Below are 10661 nucleotides of genomic sequence, written 5' to 3'. Positions count from 1 at the left end.
GTCGCAGACGAGTGTGCGTCCAGTGTGAGGGTACTGAAGTTAGTAGGTGTGTAAGATCCCCAAACACTGACTTTTCGTGTGTGATGTCTCAGGTGACCCTCTACCCAGACTAGGGAGGGGAGGGCGGGGGAGGGGAGGGGAGGGGAGGGGAGCAGGGAGGGGAGGGGAGGGTGGGGGAAATAGAGAAGGGCAGGGGAGGGCAGGGAAGGGCAGGGAAGGGCAGGGAGGGAGTGGGGAGGACAGGGTGGGGAAAGGAAGGCAGGGGAAGGGAGGAGAGGGGACAAGGAGAGGAGGCGAAGGCAGGGGAGGGCGGCGATGGGTGAGGGGAGGAGAGGGAACGGGGGGGGGGCAGGGAGGGGAGGGAAGGGCAGGGCAGGGAAGGGAAGGCAAGGAAGCACAAGGGAAGGCCTCCTGGGGGAGAGGGCCCCACCCACAGCATGCCCTCCACCCCTGTCCACCGTGCTCCCTGGGGTACCACTCTCCTCCCTCTGCTGTCCTCCCTAGTGAACAATTGTCCTCCCTCTGCTGTCCTCCCTCATGTACCACCGTCTTCCCTCTGCCATCCTCCCCCGGTTACCACTGTCCCCCCCTGCTGTCCTCCCCCGGTTACCACTGTCCCCCCCTGCTGTCCTCCCCCGGTTACCACTGTCCCCCCCCGGCTGCCCTCCCCCAGTTACCACTGTCCCCCCTCTGCTGTCCTCCCCTGGGTACCACCTTTTACTACAAAAACTAAAAAAAAAGTTAGGGGCATCGTGTGCATTTCTCCAGTTTCTAAGTTTGGTCCCCAGACACCCCATTTCAGACGAGCCGACTCGGGGCACACGGGCCTTGGGAGGGTACACACTTCAGTGAGAGCAGGCATGGCCTCGGTCCTCAATGCAAGGAACCCACTGTCCCCTGAGGGGGCAGAAGCTGGTGCCGCTCTCTGCCCACGGCCACCCCCTCCCCTGCTCCCGGACCAGGAAGGCGGCCCCGTGGCCTGCTGACCCGCAGCCGTCTCCCCCTGTGTGCGTTCTGCGGCCGGGCCTCTCTTCGCGCCCCCGTGTGAGGTGGGCAGCAGGTGGGCGCACACGCCCGGACCCCACGCCCCATCCGCGTGGCCTCCGGCACCCACCACGGCTGTGTCCCTGTCGTCGCCGAGCGCAGGCCTCGCCGGCAGCTGTCCTGAGCCCTTCAGATGCTCCATCTCACCGTCAAGAAAGAAAGTACGGGAAGCGAAGGGCGTGGTTATCATTCCGCGGAGGACAGCGTGCTTGCCCGACTCACAGGGGGGTTTGAACCCAGGCCCTCCGGCCTCACGCGTCACAGGCTGGGCCACCTCAGCAACGCCACACCTGGGGTCACCGCGACGAGAGCAAGAGCCACGCTGGCCGTCGGAGCTGCTTCCGTAAGGGAGGACTGGACAGCGTGGAGGGAGGAAGGAGCCCGATGCCGGGAGGAGCACTCCAGCGCGAACCGCCTGAAGCCGGAACCATCGCAGCGCGCAGAGGGGACACTTCGGTGAGGAGCTAATGGCCTGGCCGCAGAGGCGTGGGCACCAGGCTGGCTGTCCTCTAGGGCCTGAAGGAGCCCCCGCTTTCGCCGAGCGTCCACATGCCTGTCCAGGCTCCATAAACACTCGCTCCCGAGGGGTCTGAGCCCCATGTCCGAGGAAACACGTGGGTGGCCGTGTGGCTCGCACGGACACCTGTGGGGCGGGAAGGCAAGGCCACCGCCTTCCCCCGCACGGACGCGGCCTCACTCCGGGGTGATGTGGGGCGGGTTCTGCTAAGCGGTCAGCCACCGACCGGGGTTCTTGGAAGAAAATAAGAGACAATTTCTCTATTGTATAAATCTGAAAATCCACCCCTTAATTCGAGTCTGAGTCACTGTGTGAGCAGACCTACCTCCCCGCACCGGCCTCGCCTCTGAGGGAGCGAGTGAGGGCGCGTCGCCCTCTGAAGGACCCACGGCAGCTCGGGGAAGGCCTTGGCATCCGGGATCCTGGGCTCCCCCCCCGGGGCCCGCGTGCACTGGCACGGCCCCCCGTCCCGAGCCCCACGGAGAGCCCGCCGATCATGCATCGTAGCACGTGTGGAAGGACCCAGGGTAAGTTCCACGGATTATCGGAATTGTCGGGGCGAGGCTGTCGACACGCCTCTGTACGGCGACAGACGGGGCTCTAAACGCCGCTAAAGGGAGTGAGCGCACCTACTTATCCACATACCAACTTTACCCAGCGGTCTAACGGCTTACAGAGGCGAAGGAGTTTAACACATGTCCCCCACGCCCTCTCAGCCGTCACTTACCAACGTTCGATAGTTTCTGTGTTTGGTGCCGCGGACGTAGAGCCTGTCGCGTCCCCCCCTTTAAACCTGAGGGAACGAGCCCATCCGGACGCCCCGCCTTTTCTCCTCTCCCGCCTGCCGGCACCTGGCACCACTCTCGCCCCTTCCGTGTGGTCGCTTTGTAGCCATTACACCCCTTTCCCTGCCATCGTGATTCTGAATTTTGGAAAATGTAGGTCCTCCGTATTCTGCCATTTTATACAACATATTCGCTGCTGGGCCGGGCAGCTTGAGGGAAGCAGCGAGGCTGCTCGCAGGTACACGGGTCCACCATCGAGGTGAGACAGACATTCCTCTGTGTTCTCTCACTGCGGCACAGACCACGTTGACCGGTAGCTGGCTTGACACGCATTCACTTATTTGCTCAACAAATATTAATGGAGCGTTTTTGATGAGCCAGAACTGGACGTGCTGGAGGCCACAGATTCACCACCTTGGGACTTGACTTCGGAGGGGGTACACAGACCACAGAGCAGTCAGGTGGAGGGAAAGCTGGAAAAGGAGTAAGAAAGTGCCACAGGCAAGAGTATTGCTTGTTGAGTAGGCAGCCAAGAAGGTCTCACCTAGAAGGTGGCGTCTGAGCCAAGACCCGATGATGACGGCGAAGGAAAGAGCCATTCGGACGTCAGGCAAAGAGCTTTCCAGCCCCTGGGTCAGAAAGGGCAAAGGCGTTGGGGCACCTGGGTGGCTCGGTCGGTTGGGCGTCCGACTTCGGCTCAGGTCATGATCTCACAGTCTGTGAGCTCGAGCCCCGGGTCGGGCTCTGTGCTGACAGCTCGGAGCCTGGAGCCCGCTTCGGATTCTGTGTCTTCCTCTCTGCCCCTCCCCTGCTCATGCTCCGTCTCTCTCTGTCTCAAAAATAAATAAAAACATCAAAAAAAAATTTTTTTAAATGGCAAAGGTGCTGAGGCAGGAGTCTTCCTGCCTGCTAACAGCACAAGGTGGCCACTGTGGCTGGAATGGACCCTGCAGAGGGGCAGTGACGGGACAGGTGGTGACCGGTGGCCAGAACACAGCCCACTCAGGCTTCTAGAGGCCACGTTAAGGTTTTTGTGTTTGATTCTTACAGTACTGAGACTCACTGAAGTGCTTTGACCGGGGCACTGACATCATGCGACTTCTGTTTTTAAAATATCATCCTGTCTTTTGTGTAGATAACAAAGCCGGGTGAACGGAAGACAAGTGGCCTGGGCATGGGGCAACTGGGGGTAGAAGTAAGAGGAGCCACGGTGTTCCAGAAAAATTGATGGTGACTCCAGCCCACGTGGCGTGGCGGTGAAGGCATGAAGATTGGTTGGAGCCTGGATACCTTTTAAAGAAAGAGCCAAGTGCACATCCACACTGATGGAATGTGGAATATAAGACAAAGCAAGGGGTCACGGATGACAGATTTTCGGCCTATAGAACTCAAAGAACGGCGCTGTCCGTGGATGATGTATCTGCCCGTGGCCGATGGAGCTGTCGATGCATGATGGGACCGTCCACTGATGACGTAGGTTAGCCCGTGGGAGCAGCAGCGTGTGGGGTGCGGAGATCATGGGTTGGGCCTATTAGACACGGGAGGAGAAACGTGGAGCCATCAGTTGAATACATGAATTTGTAATTCAGAGCTGAGTGAGGTCTGGGCTAGAACTATGAATTTGGAAGTTGTCACATCCAGTGGTATTTAAAGCCAGGAGGCTAAATAAGGTCACTATGACAGTCGATTTTATGAACAAACTTGACCGGGTCACAGGAAGCCTAGATAGGCTGAGCGTGTCTATGAGGACGTTTTGGGGTGACAGCAACCCCTAAATCGGTACACTGGGAAACACAGACTGCCCTCCTACTGTGGGTGGGCTGCGGCCAATCAGTTGAAGGACTGAATAAAACAAAAAGGTGGATACTCCTTCAAGTAAGGGAGACCCCTCCCCCCGCGCCCCCCGCCTGACTGCCTTGAGCTGGGGCAGCAATATCTTCCCTGCAGACTCAGATGGAAACATCAGCTCTCCTCGGGCGGCAGGCCGCGAGACTTCTCAGCCTCCATCACAGGAGCTGATTCCGTGTACTCTCTGTCGTCTCAGTCTCTGTCTTTCTCCAGGTCTCTATCGTTGTGTGTGTGTGTGTGTGTGTGTGTGTGTGTGTGTGTCTTTCTCCCCCTTCCTTCCTCCCTCCTTAGGTTTTCTAATTACACAGACAGGAATCCAGGGAACACGTGGGATAGGGTGGAAAGAACATAAAGTTGGATCAGGTCCAATTCACAGACGTGAGCTCACAGAGCAGAGATTAATGCTATGGCTCGGGGAGTTGGAAAGGACTCCAACAGTTTGATTGGCTAGTTGGCTAAAACATGCCGAAAGGTGGCCCAGAGCGAGCGAATTAGAGATGCTTCACCTTGGTTTAATCTAGAGAAAGGGATTCAAAGCCTGGAGGCGCGAGTGCTTTCCCTTCTTTCTGGAAATGCGTATTACGACATTCCACAGAAAGATTGTCAGCCTGTTCCTTGGTTAAAGTCTAAAACTGAGTACTCGTCGTTTTGAGTAGGCGAATCCGCGTTTACTCATTTCCTGCAACATCTTGAATGCATTGTAGAAGGGTGGATGGATTCCCTCTGCTCCCAGCTGACTCTCCTGACCCCAGGCGGTCACCTGCAAAGTGCACGTTACTGATCATAAGTTGAGAAAATGAAGATGGGTTGATTTATCCGTTTCTGCTGTTGGAAAAACCCATGGCGCTCATGCCAGCTTGAAGACGAATCTGCATCGAGGGCACATTCGTTTGCGGCTTGGTCGCCTGTGTTGGCAAGTAAAGTCAGGGTATTTTTGTGCCAAAATATATTCTGCTGTCCAGGCCACTGACATCAGACAAACGCCCTCCAAAGGCTCTGCCGGGAGGGGCGTGTGGAGAAATACAAGGACTGCATCGTCCCCAGTGGTGTCTACGCGCCTCCGCACCAAAGCCGAGCGCCCAGGCCGCCTGGCTGCACTTGACCTTACTGAGGCCGAAATCCCATCCACGCAGACACTCAGCCTTCAGAGAGTTAGTTATCAGCTTCAATAACTTCTTTGGTTTGCTCTAAATCGGTTGCACATCTCAGGGTTTTTATTTAACAGGAAATAGCCAGTGCCTGACCTCAACAGCACTGGATACAAAAATCACTTGGAAATTTTCCCACGCCGACACTCCGCAGGCTCCATCTGCAAGACCTTTAGATGCGCCGTTTACAGAAGAACGTCTGTTTGCCTTGTCTGGCTCGTCGAACGTCTCTATCGTTCAGTCCCCCCGCTTTGGTGTAACGACACACGTTCGCCCCAATCTGTCTACCTTTATCCGGGAGTCCCAGCCACGATCAGATTTTCATGTCCATGACGGTCCCGCCTGCGAATAGTTACATCGTCAAGAACTTCTTGAGCAGAAATCCCCCGAGGAGGACGCCGAGGGTCCAGCTTCTGGACGTTAAATTAAAGGAGCTTCTTTGCGTTCATCTCTTCTCTCAGCTTGGTCAGGCATCGGGGCTCGGGGTTTGGGTCTTCGTGGTAGAAAGTGGGTGGTAGAGCCTGAGTGGCCTGTGCTGACAAGCCCACGCCCCATGTGAGCGTCTCGAAGAAAATGGCTAAGATTCCTTGTGTTCAGAACAGAATTAAGTACTTTATATCCATTATCTAATTAAATGCTTCTAAGAATCGTGTGAGTTACAGACCGTCACTTACACTTTCTGGGGGGGAGTCACTGGATATTAGAGGGTGTTGTGAGCTGAACTGTGACCCCCCCAAATAAGGCTCATTGGAGCCCTGACCCTCGTACATTCCTCTGAAGGCGACCTTATTTGGAAATAGGGCCTTGAAAAAGGCGATCAAGTCAAAATGAGGCCACTTGGGGCCCTACAGGGCTGGTGGCCTGGTACAAAGGGGAACTGGGGGCAGCCACACGGGGAGGGAGAGGAGTGCTCCCCTACGCCGAATCCGGGCCAAGGCCGCGGGCTCGCAGCACCCCTCCCTGAGCCTGTGGGTAGCGCGGCCCTGCCCACAGCTACATCTCGCGCTCACAGCCTCCAGAACAGTGAGGGGATACGCTTATGTGGTTCGATTTGCTCTTCACTCCGAAGTATTTTGTTACGTCAGCCAGAGAAAACTCATACACGAAGTCGCCTGCCCAAGACTACGTGGGAGCGTGGGATTAGACACAGTGGTCTGAGCATGATCACTCCTCCAGGCCACCTTCCTGAGATGATGACGTTGGGCAGCTGGCTTTCTGCCTCGTCCCCATGCCCACGCCTCGTGCAACATGGTCACTGGCACCGCTCGGGGTGAAGTCCCCCGACAGGGACACTGCGGTCCGGGGGGTCTCGCCGTCCGGGCCCACACCCGGCCGTCTGGCTGGCGGTCTAGACGCTCCTGGGCTTCAGCCTGGCTCCGGAGGTCCCCAGCACACATGCCAGTACGTCTGCTTCTCCAGAGCGGGACCAGAGGGGGCCGTCCAGCTGGGGGCGAGGAGAGGACCCTCAGGGTCTGTGGACAGGGAGCTGGAGGGGTCGCCTCCTGAGCCTGGCTCTGTCATCCCGGTCTGAAGCTGCCTGGATGGTCCCCTTCCGTCTACACCGCAGGACAGGGCCACCCCCGTTGTCCTTGTGGCCAGAGCATGTCTGTTGAACCGCGTGATGAGGAGGCAGGGGTAAGGGATTGACAAAATTAGGCTTCAGCCCGCATGTGATGAAAAGTCGTGGCGGGAACCCACGGACCACACCTGCCCGGAGACCTTGGGTCCTACTTCGCGGATAAGCGGATACGGTATCTGAGGATACCGGATGCTGACGGGTGGAGAAAAAGAAGAGGAAAATCTAGAGCTCAGCAAGAGGGCAAATCCCCGACTGTGTCCGGAAGGTCGTGTACACGGAGCTGGTGGGGAAACAGCGCGTCGGGCACCCAGGGCCATGTGACAAAGCTCCTTGAAGAGCAGGACTCCCCTCCTTCCTAGTCTGGACGCCGAGGTGCGGGACGGGGGTGCGCGGGTCTGCTGGCTTCCTGGGCGTGCTCGGCGGGTGGGGAGTCGCCCTTCTGCCTCCACGTTCACACGGTGCCTTCCCGGCAGCTGAGTCTTCATCCCGTAAGGACACTCCACCGGATCGTGACCTCTTCTCATTGAATTGCATCTGAACTGACCCTTTTTCCAAGTCAGGCCAGGATCTGAGGGGCTGGGGGCTGCGACTGCCACACACGAATTTGGGGGCGTGGCTACTTCTGGGCAAAGCGGTTGGATTTTGTGCTCAGTGGGGCGGCTACACGGCACCCTGGAAGGCTTGAGGTTTGAAGCCAAGGACAAGGGACCCTACCCTTGCCTTTTAGGAAAGCACCCCGACAGCCCACACAGCACCTTGCTCACACCTGACTCACTGGAGCGCAGTCACATGACTGGACTGGTGGCAGGGGGTGCGGAGCAAGGCTATGATGGACGTGGACGTACTGCCGGAAGCTCTGTCCCTGCAGAAGACGAGGCAGGGGCGAGGGGATGAGCCACCGGTGCCGTGGGTCAGAGCAACAGGGTCGTTCTTTTTTTTTTTTATTATTAAATATAATTTATTGTCCAATTGGCTTCCACACGGCACCCAGTGCTCATCCCAACAGGTGCCCTCCTCCCTGCCCATCCCCCATTTGCCCCTCCCCCCCATCCACCCTCAGTTGCTTAAGAGTCTCCTATGGTTTGCCTCCCTCCTTCTCTGTTTGTATCTATGTTTCCCCTTCCCCTCCCCCACGGTCTTCTGTTAAGTTTCTCAGGATCCACATAAGAGTGAAACCATATGGTATCTTTCTCCGTATGACTTATTCCACTTAGCGTCACACTCTCCAGTTCCATCCACGTTGCTACAAAAGGCCATATTTCATTCTTTCTCATTGCCACGTAGTACTCCATTGTGTATATAAACCACAATTTCTTTATCCATTCATCAGTTGATGGACATTTAGGCTCTTTCCATAACTTGGCTGCTATAAACATTGGGGTACAAGCGCCCCTGTGCATCAGCACTCCTGCAAAAATTCTCAAGAAGATACTAGCAAATCGAATTCAGCACCATATGAAAAGAATTATTCACCACAATCAAGTGGGATTCATTCCTGGGCTGCAGGGCTGGTTCAACATTCGCAAATCAATCAACGTGATACATCACATTAATAAAAGAAAAGATAAGAACCATATGATCCTGTGAATCGATGCAGAAAAAGCATTTGACAAAATTCAGCATCCTTTCTTAATAAAAACCCTCAAGAAAGTCAGGATAGAAGGAACATACTTAAACATCATCAAAGCCATTTATGAAAAGCCCACAGCTAACATCATCCTCAATGGGGAAAAACTGAGAGCTTTTTCCCTGAGATCAGGAACACGACAGGGATGCCCACTCTCACTGCTGTTGTTTAACATAGTGTTGGAAGTTCTAGCATCAGCAATCAGACAACAAAAGGAAATCAAAGGCATCCAAATTGGCAAAGATGAAGTCAAGCTTTCGCTTTTCGCAGATGACATGATATTATACATGGAAAATCCGACAGACTCCACCAAAAGTCTGCTAGAACTGATACATGAATTCAGCAAAGTCGCAGGATACAAAATCAATGTACAGAAATCAGTTGCATTCTTATACACTAACAATGAAGCAACAGAAAGACAAATAAAGAAACTGATCCCATTCACAATTGCACCACAAATCATAAAATACCTAGGAATAAGCCTAACCAAAGATGTAAAAGAGCCTTTCTAGGTTGGGTTCCTCTAACTGTAGGGTCTTAGACTTAAAAGGATCTCAGAACCTGCTTAGTGTCCCTGCTGCTTAAGTAGGACCCGCCCACAGTGTCCCACAACGTTATGTCCAGCAGTGGCCCCCTGGATACTTCTGGTAACGGGGACAGTGGAGGGTTTGGACAAAGCCATAGCTGGGTGCTCCTAACACAGGCCCAACACCACTAGCTTGTCTGCCCGGGGTCTCCCTGGTCTGTCCTGGGTCTCTGTGGTCACCCGGGGTCTCCAGGGTCTGCCCCAGGTCCCCGTGGTCGCCCAGGGTCTCTGTGGTCTTTCCCGGGTCCCACAGACTGCCAGCCTGGAGCTTCGCCATGGTGAAGAAGGAGGCACCCTGAGTTTATGGGGAAAAGACAGGAGCATGGGCACCGGTGGGGAGCAAGGGGGTCGGGGGCGTGTGGCCCCTCTGGAGGGGGGGAGCAGAGGCTCCGGAGGAGCCAGCACTGCCGTCCACCCCCAGCAACCGCACAGAACCGCCCGCAGGACCGGGTGGTCCCCACCGCTGACCCTGGGCACAGGCGACTGCCAGGGGTTAGATGGGGCGTGGCCCCGCCATCCCAGTTGTGAAAGCATTTGAACAGCTCAGCTTAGATGACGGGACCTGAGCAGGGGTGAGTCCGGGCAGGGTGAGGAGAAGGTGAGAGTGAGCCAGGGGCGGGTGAGGGGCGGGGGCTCAGTGGGCCACCGGGAACGTGAGAATGATCACTGATTCTCTCCTTCATTCATTCAAACAGACTCCTGTGGACACCATCAGGGCGCGAATGTGGGCGGCCGAGATCTAAGGTGACCCCAGAACCTCACCCTCGGATGAGCCCTCCGCTTGCTGAGGGCAGACCCTGCAAACACGACGGATGTCACTCCCCTGATTAGGTCCCTGACCCGGTGAATCAGGCAAAAGGAAAAATGTCCTGGGTGGGCCTGACCTCATCAGACTGGCTCCAGCCCTTAAGGACTCAGAGGCACTTGGGCTCCCACACTCTCTTCCTCCCTCGGGCACAGAGCTACCCACAAAAAGGCAGTTCTTAAACTTTGTTGGGTCTGTCCCCGAAGAAACCTGTTTAAAGACGGCATTTCTGGTACCCCCACCTCCAGACTCTGGGAGCGGGCAGGGGGCTGGGGTGGCCCTCTGACGAAGCCCCAGGCAGGTTGGAGGCGGGTGGCGCGTGGGCCACCGTCTGAGGAGCCGGGACCGGGGACCGCGCGGCCGAGGAGCCCGGATCCGATAGCCGCCTGCCTTCCTGTCTGAGGTCGGCTCCTTTCTGCCTAAACTTCGCAATGTTTTTATGAACGAGGAACACTCACAGAGAAAGCTCATCTGCTCCTAACTTCCGTGGGGACAGACGTGGCCTCACACCGCGGGGCGAAGAGCCGTTGGCACGGGCCCGGCTCCGCGTGGCCGCACCGGGGCCCCGGGAGGGCTGCTGGCAGGCGCGGCGACCGCCTCTGTCCCGGAGCCGCGCGAGAGCGCCGCGTGGACGCGCAGAGAACAAGCACGTCCCGAGCTCTGAATCCTGACCTCACCGGGGGGCTTGAGGCCTCAGCAGGCATCTTGCCCCCTCCGGGCGC

The sequence above is a fragment of the Panthera onca genome, chromosome B2 (assembly GCF_046562875.1).
Source record: "Panthera onca isolate mPanOnc1 chromosome B2, mPanOnc1 haplotype 2, whole genome shotgun sequence".
NCBI lineage: Eukaryota > Metazoa > Chordata > Mammalia > Carnivora > Felidae > Panthera > Panthera onca.
The sequence above is the reverse complement of the archived record's forward strand: the minus strand, read 5'-3'. Positions refer to the sequence as shown.